This window comes from Quercus robur, chromosome 1, assembly GCF_932294415.1.
Source record: "Quercus robur chromosome 1, dhQueRobu3.1, whole genome shotgun sequence".
Taxonomy (NCBI): Eukaryota; Viridiplantae; Streptophyta; class Magnoliopsida; order Fagales; family Fagaceae; genus Quercus; species Quercus robur.
Window position 1 is genome coordinate 1847667 of NC_065534.1, and position 17551 is coordinate 1865217.

The window sequence follows — 17551 nt, forward strand, 5'->3', positions numbered from 1 at the left end:
CTTCACCGGCGACCCATATCCTTTCTTTCTCAAAAACTACCAACCTAGATCACTTCTTCACCGGGTCCTTTCTTCACCGGCCGATCCAGATCCTTTCTTCACCGGCCGATCCACAAACCAAGCTCCGACGACCCAGATCCTTCTTCACCGGCAGATCCATGAACCAAGCTCCGCGACCCAAATCCTTTCTTCACCGACCGATCCACGAACCAAGCTCCGGCGACCTATATCCTTTCTTCACCGGCCGATCCACGAACCAAGCTCCACGACCTGGATCCTTTCTTCACCAGCCGATCCATGAACCAAGCTCCACGCGACCCATATCCTTTATTCACCAGCGACCCATATCTCTTTGTTGGTTTGTCTGTGTGGGTTTGTTTATGTGTGGGTGTGTTTCTGTGTTGATTTTTTTGTGTGGATGTGTTTGTGTGCATCTGAGGAAAAGAAGATGAGGAGCTGAGGTCGTTGTGCACGGAGAAGTGAGAGAAAAATTGGTGCGAGCAGAAATTAATAAAATAATAAATACACATGCTACAGTAACCGTGCAAATATACATGGTTACTGTAGCTCATGAATATATACACACATTTTTATACATCTTTACACCCACTGATGTGGGTGATTTTTTGCTCAAAATGTGTAAAACTTGCACATTTTTTTTTTATTTTAGAAGAGTTTACATAAGCTGATGGAGATGCTCTAACAATGAAGAATCAAATTAACAATGTATAATGTATATTTATTATTATTATAATATATTTAATACTTATATATATATATATATATACATACACATACTAAGTACTGACATGACATGACCCTTTTTTTTATTTTTTTTAACCTTTCCTTTAACCTTTTTTTTCTTGTGTGGAGAACCTACCTTTCCCTTACCCGAGTTGTCTTGTAAAATTGCTCCTTTCAAGGACTTGTAACGTGGCTTCCTGGAGTTGTGAGTCAAATAAGATACAGAAAAAAACAAAAACAATAAAAGTGATTCACCTACTCCTACTTTTCATTAATATTTCACCTCCCCATTCTTTCAAACTTCCATTCATCCTTTCAAACTTAGTCCTTTCCGAAAGTTAAAGCCATTTTTCTCTTTTGTTTTAACTTTGAAGTCTCTTACATTACAGTCTCACACTCTCACTCTCTCGATCTCAAGGTATTTTTACTGCAAAATAAAAAATTTCAGAAAGTTGATGTTGCCAAGGTAATTCATATTTACCAAAAAAAAAAAAAAAAATCAAGAATCACATTTTAATCTTTAGTTCTTTACCTCTCTCTTTTCATTGAGTTTTTCTTCCTTCCCACAGTTTTGGATCATCATTCTTATGAGTTTTAGGCTGGATTTGAAGGGAAAAAAATGCAACTTTTTGAAAAAAAAAAAGTGCACTTTTAGTTTTCAACACAACCGGTCAATAACCGGTTCAACCATACTGGTTCTCGATTTTAGGGTTAAACCGGCCGGTTCTCAATTTTTTCGATTTTTAGTCATAACCGAATCGAATTAATGGCCGGTTCTCAATTGAACCAGTCGAATTGACCGGTCCGATCCGATTTTTAAAACCATGGTCTTTCTTTCTTTTTCTTTTCCTTTTTCTTTTTTCTATTTATAGTAAGAAATCTTTTTCTTTTATTAGAATCCATGTGCTGAAGTGACAAAAAGATAGAAAATCATGTGAAAATTGAAATACTTTAGCTCTTTCAAAAGCAACATGGTCACTTCTTTTATTAAATTCCAATGAACAAAATCGGGGAAGAAAAAAAGCATCAGGGGCCTACCTCCTTTTTTTTCAAATGACACACCTTCCTAGTTTGTGATCCACACCGTAGATACACCCAAAGAACCACTTAAATGCCATTATTCTCTATCATGTAATACAATCCCAATATTAGAATCCATGTGATGAAGTGACAAAAAGATCGAAAGTCATGTGAAATACTTTAACTCTTTCAAAAGCAACATGGTCACTTCTTTTATTAAATTCCAATGAACAGAATTGGGGAAGAAAAAAAGCATCAGGGGCTTACCTCTTTTTTTTTTCAAATGACACACCTTCCTAGTTCGTGATCCACACCGTAGATACACCCAAAGAACCACTTAAATGCCATTATAAAGTGTTACAAAATATTGTTTTTTTATTAAGCGAGGATTTACTTTAGTCAAGTAGTGAAACTGTGAAGGAATAAAGTAATATTATGACATTATTAAACTGCTCTTACATGAGTTGTTAAGAAAAGATAATTTGTCCATAGAAGAGGGGAGAATGATAATTTTCCCGTTATGGAGAATGTTAACTAGGAAGTACAAATATATATATGCTCTGAAAAATAAAATTTAAATATTTTTGACAATCAAAAGAGGGGAGAAAAAAAGGACAATCTATAAGGCCCTTAAAGTCCAGTCTTGATTTATTTCATCAACGCCTGCATTGGGTTTCAATTTGGGCATCATATGAAGGACATAAGCCTAAACCCAATTATTATTCTTATATGCCTATTTTTATATACCCATAATATAGTAATTCAGAATAAGGCTTATCTCGGCATCAAACTTAGCAAAGCATGACTAAAGCTACGTTTGGATTCGGCTGAAACTGAAACGTGCGTCTGCGTTTTTTTTTTTTTTTTTTTTTTTTTTTCACGCGTTTTTGAGATTGCGGCTACTGTTCATGCACTGTTCAATGAACAGTAGCCGCAAAGTTAGACTTTTCAAACTTTTTTCAGTCAATCAATGCACATCGTGTATTGTTCACGGACCTACAAATTTCACTTTTCAACAACTTTTTCATTAAAAATGGGTCCCACGGTACTATTCACACATTTAAAAATTATTTTGCTACAGTATTTTTTAGTTTTCAGTTTTCAAGTTTGCATCATAATTCTAACAGTGAAAATCATACCAAAAATTTATTAGAGGGGTGGATACTTTGTTCATCCAAATAAGGGAGATCTAGCTTGAAGGAATAAAATCTTAGTGAAAATGCACTTTTGGTCCCTATATTTTGGGGCTATTCTCAATTTGGTCCCTAAATTGATTTAGCTCCTAGGTCAGTCATTGATTTTTAAAAATCGTTTTTAAAATAGTCCCTACCATCAACCAGTGACAAAAAATGCTGAGGTGGCAAACGGAAATGCCAGGTGGCATGTTAGATCTGATGTGGCTAATAAAATTAAAAAAAAAAAATTTATTTGGCTTTTAAAAAATAACACATCAGCATTTTAATAATAAAAAATGCATTTCAGAAAATTTAAAAATAAAATAAAATAAAATAAACAAAACCTTAAATCTCATTAAATTAAATAATTAAATTTGTATTTTTTTTAATTTCTTTTCATTGTTTTTTTGGAAGAACATAAGAACATGTTCTTCCCTAACATAACTAACACAATCAAACTCAACAAATTCTAACACAATCAACACCAAATTCTATAGCAAATCAAACCCATAAACTCAAAAACAAAAACAAAAAAACAAACAAACTAATCTTCAACAAACCCAAACCTAGAAATTTTCTTGGGAAACAAACACAAAAAAAAAAAACCCAAAAAATTCAACAAAGACCCATGCCTAAATCTCCATAGCTTTTTCAGTTTAAATCTGGGTTTCGTTTGAATTCGTGATGACCAAAGCTCCATCGGTGTTGGTGTTTTGTTTGGGTCATCTTGCTTCAACGGAATCACCTCCATCGTTGCCCCACCAGCCACAGCCATAATCACAAACCACAGCAACCACAACCCAACAACCTTCCTTTTCCACCACTTCTCAATTTGCAACCACCAACCACAGCCAAACAAAAAAAAACCCACGAACCACAACCCACAGACAAAAAAAACCCATGAACCAAATCAACCAAATCAGCCATGACCCACGGCCAAATCAGCCATGATCCATGGCAAAAAAAAAAAAAAACCCACGAACCATGAACCAGTTGGACCCACGAACCGATCGGAACCATCGAAGCACAGTCACCCACAACCCGCGGCCAAACTGACAACGACACCATAGAGCACGTCCTCACCCACGAATATGACCACCACAAAGTTCAAACCCATATCATAGCCAACAAAAACCCATGAAATCAGACCCACGACCTGCCGGAGCACAACCACAAAATCAGACCCATGAATTGCCGGAGCACAACCACAAAACCACCAAGAACAATCGCAAGTCACGGGAGTGAGAGAAGGGAAATAGAAGGGTAGAGAGAGAAAGAAGAGTCGGAGTGCATGAGAGCTAGAGAGAGAGAGTGAGGGTCCAAGAGAAGAGAGGTTATGTGTGGAGAAGAGAAATTATAAGCCATGGGTTTGATTTACTGGATGTTTATGGGTTTGATTTAGGAAAGAACATGAAGCATATGAAGTTCATGTCCTGGGGAAGAAGAAGAACAATGTTCTTCTGAAAAAGTTTTTTTTTTTTTTTTGTTTTTGATTTTGAATTTTTTCAGTTTAATATTTTTAAAATTATTTTTATTTTTTTATTAATTAAAATGCTGACTTGTCATTAAAATGTTGACATGGATGCTGACGTGGTATTTATTAATGTTATTTTATTAGCCACGTCAGATCTAACATGCCACCTGACACTTCCGTTTGCCACCTCAGCATTTTCTGTCACGGGGTTGACGGTAGGGACTATTTTAAAAACGATTTTTGAAAATCAAGGACTGACCTAGGAGCTAAATCAATTTAGGAACCAAATTGAGAATAAGCCCAAAATGTAGGGACCAAAAATGCATTTTCGCCTAAAATCTTCTCCATTCTTTTTGGTAGGATGATCCTTCATTTAAATGAAACTAGTAAATAGCCTCGTGCATATACATAGGTACAATTAAAAAAATTACAATTATATGATTCAAATTAAACTCTTTTTTAGATGAAGTTCAAATTATACACATGGTATTAGCTTATACTTTTTTTAAATCATACATTTCTAAAATATGTAATGGTTTCTCATTTTATATATATATATATATATATATATATATATATATATATATATATATATATATGTGTGTGTGTGTGTGTGCGTACCCAACCTCTTCTTAACGGACCGGGCATAGGGTTGGGCTCACAACTTACTTGTAGAGTGGGCCTAGTGTTTCCTACTAAGGGCAGTTCCTCTCCAAGTGACACTATGACACCCCTTAGCCCTAGTAAACACCCTTACTTTCCTCTCTGTGTTGCTCTCCCCCTTGGTATTGCTAGCTCTCTCTTTCTCTCCCTATTTTCTCTTTAGAATTGCCAACCACTTCTTCTCATTCTGTTCTCCTATTTATAGCTTGAGGTGGGTGGAGGCGTTATGATTACTTTCTGATCTCACTTGTGTGGGTGGGGTCCAATCTAATTATTCCTGATGAGATTATGCTCTGTTGGGAACGGTGGTAATGGCATCGAAACTGGTTCCAACTTCCAAAAGACTGCTCGGCAGCGATATTCCCCAAGGCAATATCAAGCTGTCGAGAACACAGGCTGTCCTAAGCAAGCACATTCCCGATCAAGTTAAAATTGATCGGCAAGGGCTTGCCTCTGATACGTTTAAGACAAGATGAACTCATTATGGTACTTGAGCTTAGCTTGGGCCTTAAAGTGCGTCCGGCCCAAGACCAAAGGTCCAGTGATAATGGGATCATGCGCTATACCATAAGGCCTGGGCCCAAGGCTTAATGGGTCTGGGACCATTCCCCGTACAATATATATTTTAGAATTTAACTGGTTTTATATTTTTCGGTATTTGCACTCAATAATTCACTTGTCACAAAAATTAAAAACTTAAATGGACACGTTGCGAAAAATTGGATTTCAATTGATATCCAATTTTGAATCTAATTAGATTTGAACTCTTATTTTTACACTCAATTAATCAATTGACTCTAAATTAAAAATTAAATAGAACACGTAACACATAATTGAGAATCCAATTAAAATCTAATTGTATTTACTCTAATTTTTTGCTATTAATATATATATATATATATATATATATATATATATATATATATAAATATAAAGAGAGAGTTTATGTTACCCTTAAAATTAAATTTTATTTTGTATATTATAATGCACATGGGATTGGAGTCTCTCTATACTCTTCATATTATTACCTTAACCACAAACCTAATCTAAACTAGAATAGATCAAACAGACAAAAAGCTGTGTGAGAGATGAAGAAAGAAGATCGATCACTTTTTCTTTTATTTTTGGTTTGTGCCTTTCAAAAAACGTTTGGCACCAGAGAAAGTATGTCTATCTTCTTTTTTGGTTTATAATGCGTTTATCTCATTGTTGAGAAAAAGGAGATAAGATGCTCTCCTTCTCTCAATAACATTTACTTTTTCTGAAACTTCTTTTTATGCTCCTTCCTTTCCTTTCCTTCTAGTTGTTGATCTTCCTCTGCCTCTACTTTGCTTTAATCCACATTTATCGTCTTCGCTTATATATAGGAAGGGAGATCAAAATTAAATACTACTTTATTAACATTATCAGCGTAGAATAATAATAATAATATCTATTAATAATAATCATTTTTAATAAATACAATTTTCCACCTGTAAAAGATCATATACTAGAGGAATCAGATAAATATGTCATGTGCCAGCCATTATTCTTTTCTGTAGTTAGATACTGTTGATTTTCTAAGAGATAAAATATGAACAACAAAGATGACCAGATAAAGTAGACCGTGAATAGAAACAGTTGATTAATGTAACATAAAGAAATAGACCGAGCATATAATGTATTATAGACATGCACAAAGGTAAATAAACACGTAAAGGTACATAAAAGATGTCTTCATAGCATCACTATCAGGTTTACTCAACATATGCAAGCAAGGGAGAAGAAAATCATAGTCTACAAGGCTTCGGTTAGAAACTATAATCAAGAAAATTAGCAATTTTTTTTTTTTTTTTTTTTTTTGAGAATCCGGCTTGTCAAGTCTTTTATTGAAAAATATTGGCTAAATCAACTTGAAATACAACATATATAAGAAAGTGGAGGAATAGACTCCATCCACACTACATAATTTGAAACATGAATAATATGTTTAGCTAATCCATGAGTTACCTTGTCATCTTCTCTCTTTGTATGAGAGTAAAGTAACGTACAAAACTAGTTGAAGAAACTTTAAATCCTCCACCAACAACCCAAACGGAGACAAGGACTGTTCACCCCTTGTTAAAGCATGATGGACAAGGCAAGAGTCTCCTTCCAAAATGGCATCAGTAATCCCAATTTCCCTTGCAAATTCCAGTGCCCTGGTAGCTGCAATTGCCTCCATGTCTGCTACCTGGTAAGCACGGGGAATCAGCTATGACAGAGATGCAATGGCCGCCCCATGTGAGTCTCCAATAATTACTCCTATCCCAGACTTTCCCTCATGCTCGAAAGTGGCACCGTCATAGTTGATTTTATACAAATCACAGGGAGGGGGCTGCCAGGAGACACGTGGGTTGCGCTGAGGTAGATTTGCAACGGGCTGGGCTGCAATAAACTCGTCCAATCTTGCCCTTGCCGAGGAAGCAATTTGAGACAGCGTGCTGTGTGGCTTATTTAGTCGAGTTTGGTTTTTCTGAGTCCAGACCGACCACACCGTCATTGCAAATAGCTCCGCATTCTTCTATTCTTGTATCACCCATGAGAGCAGCTCTTTGAAGTCCATAAAACTCCATTGATCCGATCCTGTCCAGACCTCATCCAATTTGGGGCACGTCCACACTGCATGTAATGTAGTCTCAGGGAGCTGTTTGCACCGATCACATAGAGCGTTTGTGATGATAGTACGCTGCATCAGGTTTTGTTTCGTGGGCAATGAGTCACGACACGCTCTCCATACGTGGTTCTTGACCTTGTTCGGAACTTCAAGCATCCATAACTTCTTCCACAGCTGGGTTTCAAAGGCAACCTGTGTCCTTACAAGAGCTGATTCTGCTTCTTCCTTTAGAAAGCGGTATCCTGATTTGCAAGTGTACCTACCATCATGAGATAAAGGCCAGTAGAGACTATCTTCCGTTTCGTTTCAGGAAAGGGGTATATTTTTTATGATTTCAGCTTCCTGAGGGGTGAAGAGGCCCTCCAATATGGCATTATTCCATTGTTTCGTGTCTGTGTCAATTAAGACATCTACTATTGCCTCCTCCATTGTTTCCACCACTGGAGACATAATCATACCATGGTTCTTTTGAGGCAACCACTTTGTTTGTATATTTGGACTGTTTTTCCATTCCCAATGTGCCACTTACCCCCCCTGAGGCTTACATCTCTGCCATGGAGGATACTCTTCCATGCGTAAGAGCTTGATCTCGATTCCTCCGCTTCCATGATGGTACAATGAGGAAAAAACCTTGTTTTGAAAATTCTGTAGAACAAGGAGTCTTTATCTGTCAAAAGTCGCCATGCCTATTTTGTCAAAAGTGAATCATTGTACATTGCCAAATCTTTGAATCCCATTCCACCCACCATTTTTGATTTTGTCATTTCATCCCATTTGAGCCAATGAATCTTTTGCCTATTTCCCCTTTCACCCCACCAAAACTTTCGAATCAACACTTCAATTTCATTACATAGTCCTATCGGTATTTTGAAGCAACCCATAGCAAAAGAAGGGATCGCTTGAATAACCGATTTAATAAACACCTCCCGCCTAGCTTGTGATAGTAATTTTCCTTTCTACCCTTGCAATTTCTTCCACACCTTTTCCTTGGTGTAGCTAAAACTAGCTTTTTTGCATTTTCCTACCAAAGAAGGAAGGCCCAAATACTTCTCATAATGCTGAATTTCCTACACCCAGTAGGCCTCTAATAATTTCTTTAGTAGCATCCGGAGTGGATTTACTAAAGAAGAGTGTTGTCTTGCTTCTATTTATCAGCAAGTTTCATTTCAAAAAAAAAAAAACCAACAATAGAGAATTAATACCTATTATAAACTTTTTTATAATTATCAGCAATAATCAATCATAAAGTTATCTAGGGCTCTAATCAAGCCCAGTGATTAAACAAGCCCAACCCTTACTAACAAAGCATAAATATGTGCTTTTCTAAATTTTACTAAGTTGCTAAAATACCCTTTACTGACTAAAAATAGAAAACTAAAATTTCTAAATCTCAGAATTATCGATAACTAATTACATCCTCCTTGTTGCTCTTGCATCAAACCCATTACTTGAAGTGCTTCCCAAGATAGGATGTCATAAACATTTATCCAACTAGCTCATACTTAATTTAGTTGATGAAAACATCCTGATATAAAAACAAAAGAGTAATTGCAAAAGTACAACTTTTGGCCCTTAAAATTTAGGGTTGTTTTCATATTGGTCCTTCAAATTTCAAAATTTTCAACCTTCATGTTTGATTCATTTTCATGTCGGCCTTTTAAGTTTCCAAAGTTTCATTTTGGCCTTGATGATTCATCCAGTTCTCTGCTTTGGCCCTTTACGTTTCAAAATTTTCATTTCCATGAAATGCTAAAATGAATGGTCAAAATAAATGTCAAGAGCCAAATAGAAAACCAAGTCAAAAGGGCCAAAATGAAAACTATCACAAAGTTTAAGGGCAAAAAGTCTATTTTAGTCAATACAAATTTAGAACACCCTCATATATCTAATTATTTATATGCTCTTGGAAGTAAACTTGTAAAAATCATATCAATAATGACAACATTTAGACTGTGTTTCCCGTGCAAAGAGTTACATCAACAAGCTCTTACAAGTTGCATTCCAAAATTGCAGGAAATCGGGGAAAAAAACAAAGTATCCCATTTTAAGAAAACTCACATTGCTTACACGACAAATGGCAAAGGAAGTCTCCAAGCAATTCAATAAATTAATCAGCATATCCCAAGGTAGTCTCTTAGCCATTTCAACAGAAACTTTTCCAACAGAGTCAGAATTATAATCTGACAAGGAATGGGCATCACAAGCCTAATGGAGGCGCAAATTAAAGCATCAATAGAAGGTTTGCATAATTCTGATTCACTGTCCTAGCAGCAGCATAAGCCTGCAAATACAAACTCATAATTCCAAGCTACATGTAAATTCGACATATAGTATCACATAAACTATAATTTAGTCTTTACACAATTAGATGCAACCATTAGGCCTTGAACCCACAAGCATCAATTGTTTCAATTTAGTTCTTGAAGTTTTAAAAACACCACAATGTCAATGTCACCCTTACTCACAACCAAAAATGTCTGCAATTGCTTTCTATAAAAAAAAATGAAAAAAGAAAAAGAAAAGTAAAAGCAACTAATTCACACATATGTTAATATTTTACCTTATTAGTTATACTAGTTTTGTTTGTGGTGCCTGATAGTGAAGAGTTCCCTCCAACCTCACTTTGCAACTTCTTTTATTATGACCTAATTTACCACAGGCATTGCATTGCTTGGAGATACTAGGTTTACGACTTTTTGGTTCATTAGATTCCCTTGCTCTTTTCTTCTTAGACCTACCATGAGGTCTTCTTTTGATGGGAGGCTATATAGGTTGGACACCATTGGGTCTCCACACATTCTACCCATTAATAGGTGCTATGATTAGCTCATAGCAGGCCTTGTATGTAGAGACTTGGAAACACTTATTAACACACTGCTCAGTATCTTGTTTGTTGAAAAATATGCATGCAATTGCATAGGAACATGATATGCCAGTTATATCTCACTTCCTACAACTGCAATGTGATACAACTAAGTACACAGTGAAGCTTTACAGAGCATATTTTATTTCAAACTTTGTCTGTCTTGTCTAACAAGGAAGCCACCTACTGCATGCCATTTTTTCTTTATGCAACCTCTTCTTAACTTTGGGTCATATCTTTGATTCAACTTTCATAATCTTCTCTCTATTTTCTTGAAACCTAGTCATTAGATATAACTTGATGCACTCAAGCTCCAATCACATACAAATACAATCAAATAATGAATTAAATTCACCTAAACAATTGAATCTGACTAAATGTAGGTAAATAAAAAGATTCATACCATGCTAATTATAAGCTTAAATCTGAATTTCAATATTCTGTTGTTGAAACTTTCACACATATTGTTCAATATTGTATTAGTTAAACCATCCCCCTTAACATGTGTTTGGCCCATATTGTTGCTGAATGAGCTTGCAACCAATTGTGTGCATCAACATCAATTTCTTTAAGTTCATCCATCACCCAATCATATTTTTCTTTATATGTTGCTTTGGCTTCTCTCCAAAATATATCTCTAATAAGAACACTAGGATGATTCTTCCTGAAGTTATTGTAGAGATGTCTGCAAAAAATCCTATGTTCATATTGTGGCCAATTATCAATGAGGTAGAAGTAGAACCATGATTGAGGTATAGTTGGTCAAATTTTTTTAATAGCAATGCAAACTTTTTTTTTTTAGTTGTTGATCCATGGCAGCTAGTTCTCGCTGAAATATTTATGAATTATGATCATAATCATGTGTTTGTTTTTCCAAGGGATCGTTGTAAGTTGAAAGTGAGAGTTTTTTTTTTTTTTTTTTTTGGGATTAATTTACAACTATTCACAGGTACCAAAGTACATGTAAGATATTATAGATTCATCTTGAATTATGATATGGCTAGAAAATTTTATAGTATTATTTAAAGATGTGTTCTATTTATCCATTTGAAAACACTTGGGTGGTGAGTTTAATGGACTTAAAGGACATGTCGTAAACTTGAAAGTCTTAAGTTTCATTCATCATACTATGATCAATGGAGTCTTCAGAGTGTCTTATGGACAGGGAATTGACTAATCTCTCTAAAAATTGAGACTAATTCCTTATATATATGTGTGTATATATATATATATATATATATATATATATATTTTTTTTTTTAATAATATTTTTGCCAATAGCCTTATAGCTCAATTGTTATGGTGTTATCTATATTTCCAACATAGTTGGATATATCTAGAATTCAAATCCTCCCACCTCCAACTATTAAATTATCATTAATAATAATAATAATAATAATAATAATAATAATAATACAACACCCACAACTATCAAATTATTTGTGAATAATAATATTTATATGAGTAGATTAGCATGTTACTTGCCATAAAGGGGCCCAGCTAGCATTGGGCCAGAATAATACAACCTCCTCAATGGTCTGCCTTCCTGAGTAAAGCGCCAACGGCCTGGGTTATTGGGCTAAGCAACAGGGATTGCCCTCTGCTTGCCTAACCCCTTTTCAACCATTGTTGCCTAAACTCAAAAATAAGATTTAAAACTTCCACTTAACATAAATTTTTTTTTCTCCCAATGAATGAATTTCACTGACATAGTTACACTTGACAAGAGGGGGAATATATCATTACCACCACGCACTAGACCAACAGTGGCACTTGTTCTCTTGTTTATGCATCACTAAATGCTAGTTTGGATAGACTTAATTACTTAAATTTTTGGTAGCTTATTGGTTTATTTGTTTAAAGTCTTTAGTGAGGTAGAAAATTGTTGTAACTAAAAGGTATATAAATATATTTTTTGTTGCATTGGTCAATACACTATGTGTTGGAGAATCTAATACATATGGAAGCATATCTAAGTTTTGTCCTAAACCAAATATGCTAATAGTTGCAGCTTTCTTTGAGTTATATAATCTATATCACTTTCAGCAAATAAGTGGAAGTGCACCAATATGTGTTTCTAGATATGAGGCACACTCAACTCAACACCAGTTAAAGCCCAAAAAGCACACCAAAAATTGATATTTTAATTTATTACTTGATTAACAAATAAGACTAGAAGATAGTGGCACACACTGCTGAGTGCTAAACAAGAGGCAAATCAGCTTATGGTCTGTGACATGCTTAATTATTTGACGCGCACTCAAACCCCTTCAATTCCTAGTCAAACACAACCACTCAAGGGCCAAGGCTTGAAAGTTGGAGATACACACAATTGACACTTTGACACTATTAGTATGAGAAGCTATTTTTATGCTCTGCCAGTGATCCGACATTAAAAAAAAAGGTAAGCTTACAAGGAAGCAAGTTTCTTCTTTGCCAATACCATTATGCACCAATGTATTAAAAAGGGTGATGCTACATTTAGTACAAATTTGGTGTGTCAACTTTTAATTACAAAACAAAAAAATAATTCAGAAATTTAATTATTATGTTATTGATTTGAAATTAACATCAATTATATTCATTGTTATGTTAATTTGTAAACATTTTGTGGTAAATTGATAGCAAATTTAACAAGGAAAAGAACCCCACATCTTGAAACGGTATCACCTTTGACCATTTAATATGAAAATTCAAACTTCATGAATACATATTGCACTAAGTAGGTTAGGTTGCTGATGTCCTCTCCAGTTACTTGATGTAAGCAACGCACCTCACAACTTTTATTGCGTAATCACCTTTGATTATTTATTGTGATGCGCATTGGACGATCAGACCTAAAGTCATGGAACTTCTTTTGTTTGGTTTTGGTGTTTTGTTGTTTCTAGTAATGCTCTGTTGATAGCCTTTTGGGGTCTTCTGTCAATTGCATTGTAATTTGTAAGTTACTTAATCCTCTGATAAAGTATGTGTTCAATATTAATTTCTTTGAGAGAATAGGCAAAGTTCAACCAACAAAAAGCTTACAACCTTTTCAACTAACTAGCAAACCTGATTCCAAAAAAAAAAAGGGAAATACAGATATTCCAAATGGTACAAAGAAATCTATTCCTAATAGATTTGGGTACTCTCTTCATTGTATCTAATCAGAATCTAACAGGAGCCATGACTGATTGGACCAAAACCTCTTGACTTTTTACCCCACTTTTTTGAACTCAAACATTTTTGGTCTAGCCAGATTAACTACATGGTTGCAGCCTAACATTAAGACTCTTAACCTTCAAAGAGCTTACTGCTTGATTGAACTTTTCATTCAATCATTTACATCTATCTTGATCAAACATGTGCTGAAAACAGTCTTCTATACTCGGTTGGTAAAGAAGCATTCAAAGAAAATATGGTTGCAACTCTCAAGCTAACTTCTGCAGTGAGTACATAAGACAATTTTCCATGTGCTAGAATTTATTGTCAAGTCAAGAAATACAAGAATGCTGAGAAATAGCTATGCTAAACCAGACTAGATTCTATCAGTTACTTGAGGCAACTTTCTTTGCATTACGTGCCCGTTTGGATTCGAATGAATCCAGCGTCTGCGTTTTCTGATTTTTTTTTTTTGCAGCCGCATAATATGACCAAGTCAACTGTGAACAGTGCACGGATGCACTGTTCACGGACCCACACATTCCACTTTTCAGCCACTTTTTTATTAAAAATGGGTCCCACAATACTATTCACACATTTAAAAATTATTTTGCTACAGTGTTTTTAGTTTCAGTTTTCAGTTTCAGCAAAAATAAGCTCAATCCAAACGGACCCATGTCTTGGAAGAAGTGAAACTACTGGTTTTGGGAGGAAACTAGACAATTGCATAATGCAAAGTTAGGGATCCTACTTTGAATTTCTACCAGATCATTTTATCTAGCTGGAGGCCATAACCACATCTCTCTTTTATCACACACTAGATACCATCAATCTGTCCATACTTTAGCTTGCAGTGAACTTGCTGAATTATACAAGACCCTATGGTCATATTTCGAATATAGTGGTCCAGCAGGGTGCCATTGATCATGCTAGAGATAAATTGAATTCCCTTTCCTTACTTTAGACTGTCAATAAAAGTTGAGCAATGCTCTTTAGCTGAAAAATATTCTTTCAAGTTTCAACCCCATGTACTATGCAGTAGAATAAGTTAAAACCCAAAATTTACTTGATCATTGCTACTACTCATTTCATAGCTGACTATTGGTAACTCCAACTAACATGTACCTAATTCCTATAGTTAGCAAGGATGATAAAATTAATAACACAACAGCCGATTTTTGTCCTTTTTTAATTTTTTCAATTGTCCTCGTTTAGATAAATTCTATTACTTAGGGGACTTGTATATAATTTTTGTTCATTTCTTGAGTTTTTAAAAATATTTTACCTTGTTGAGGTTAAGATTTTTAGTGATCCTAATATATAGTGTTTAGATTCATTCTGCAATCTATTATCACTAAAATTTTAGTCAATATATTATCTTTTCAGTGATAAATTTCAAACATTAGGCATGTAATTAGGCTTCAGTCATTGCAATCTCTAACAAAGTTCAAATTTGAAATGAAAACAGAATGTAATGGTAATACCTTCTTGTGCAGACCATGAAAAGAACAACACCCTTAGTCCCTAACAATGTGACATTCTCCTTTAACAATGTAAAGCAAAGTTAGCAATGTGACATTAGCATCTTTAACTATGTGACATTCTCCATTAACAATGTAAAAAGCAAAGCTATGCAATTACACACGTCATGGCTTCAAATTGTTGGAGCTTAGCAAAAGCATGTGTCAAATGTTCCTCATCTCCACAAATTGTTTTTTTTCTACCACAAAAAGGATCTTTAACATATTCATCGACTTTTTGAAATATGGTTGACATTCACAGGACCACATTTCTTACACCATCATTCATCGCTTTGTCATCCCAATAGCATATTTTCTTTGTGGTTCAAAAGGACTCCGTAGAAAAAGGAAACCTGTAATTGCTTAGGACCATTTATATCACCTTGGTGAAAGAAAAAGAATGTTGGACAGTGGCTTATTATCTTCTAAAAGTAAAGACAAAGGCAGTGCCTTTTTACCATTATGTTGCGCTTACTTTTCATGCAGGTTCTTGCTTTAATATACAAATTTTAAATAGAATACTCACTTGAGTCTAGATGATAATTTCTAGCACCTTTTTTGTTCAGAGAGATATGCTTGCTTGGATAACTATGATTTGCTTTTACCAAAAAGATAGAAAATTAATCGGTAGCTAAAACCATCATTATAAGAGACATATTGCATGTTTATGGTGTGACAATTAACCACTCACTTACATGCCTCATGTCATAGAATTCCAAGCCTCCTTGAATTCATTTTTTTGGTCCTTGAAATTTTCACATACTGACAAAAGTTTAATCATTATCCTCCTTTGCCTGATTTGTTGTGATTTCAGAATTATTGATAATTTTGCAATAAGAATAAAATACATTTTAGAGGGTTGACTCCTAAGCACGTTTGTGTGATATCAACTCGGTATTCCCACAGCAATCAACTGTTCTTTACGTTGTCTCTTTGAAGATGCAACTATTTGACATAAATCCTCTGAAATTTAAAGACATTAGTATATTTCCACAAAGTTTGGAATAAAAACAAAGAGATACCCTCCGCGATAATTTATTATATATGAGTTTCAACTACTATGAAGTATGAACTATTTGTAATTATATGTTAATAGAAAATAGCTTCTTTTTATTGGCGGGACGGATTATGTGATTGTCCCCCATTATATTGAGAACAATTTCATCACTTGTCCTTGATCTTTTTTAAAAAGGGAAAAAATTGCGTTCATAATTATTTTTGTATTAAAACGGTCATGATAATATGTTATTATGTAGTATACGGTGAGACATTTAAAATCTTGTGATTAGCATATTTTAGAAAGAAAAAAAATAAAAATAAAAAACCCTCAAGTCTGCAAGTTTTCTATTATTTTTTCGATTCTTTTATCATTTTTCTTTTGATGAAGTTCTTAGATGATCAAAGACAAGATGCACGTTTCCTACTTTCACTTCCAGAACTGCAACTTGCCAAGCATGTTAGAGATCCAAATCTTGTCTATTTCCCATTAGATTTGGCACTTTATCATGTAACTTTATTATTTATAATTAATCAGCTCCTGTGATAGTCGTATAATGATTTTTCTTGACCGACCTTTTTTTTGTTATTTTTATTTAATTCTCATTGGATTTATAAGTATAATCTCTTCTTTATAGAAAGTGTGTTCCTCCAATGAAATGTCACTATTGTGCCCCTCCTGCACTTTACTTTGAGATATACACTTGGTGGGTCCTTCTCTGGTCCAATAATAGGCTCACCAGTTCCATAATATCTATTATCTACTACATGTCGGTTGCAAATTAGAACAACAAGGTGGGCGTGCCGGAGTGGTTATCGGGCATGACTAGAAATCATGTGGGCTTTGCCCGCGCAGGTTCGAATCCTGCCGCCCACGATTTTTTTTTTAATTTTTTATTTTTATTTTTACTTTTTGCTAATTTATATGTAATTAATTAAAAGCATAGTTTAGTTCCAAGACTGGGGAATTCTAGCCTTTTGCCCTTAATTTTTTAAAAATTTAGCAATATGCCCTTATTTCGAAACTATATAGGAATATGCCCCTGTTTCGATACTCGATTACCTTAAAATCGAGTTTCAATGAAATACTTGATTAGTAGAAAATCAAGTTATGACCAATAAAACTTAAAAAAAAAAAAAAAAAAAAAATGCATGGAACTCGATTTTAGGGAAGTCGAGTTCAAAAACACTGCTATAGGGCTTTAAAACGTCACTATAGGCTTAAAAACGCCACTATAGGCTTAAAAACGCCACTATAGGGCTCCCTCATTATGGGAGCAATGACACTCATAAAAAAATTTGCATGAAAACGCCGCTATA

At 34.6% G+C, this 17551-nt stretch overlaps 1 non-coding gene across 1 annotated transcript; it reads left to right on the forward strand.

Moving 5' to 3' along the window:
- Positions 1-17026: 17026 nt before the first annotated feature.
- On the forward strand, positions 17027-17108 carry TRNAS-AGA (transfer RNA serine (anticodon AGA)). Its single transcript has one exon. It is a non-coding gene; the product is annotated as a tRNA-Ser (tRNA).
- Positions 17109-17551: the final 443 nt, after the last annotated feature.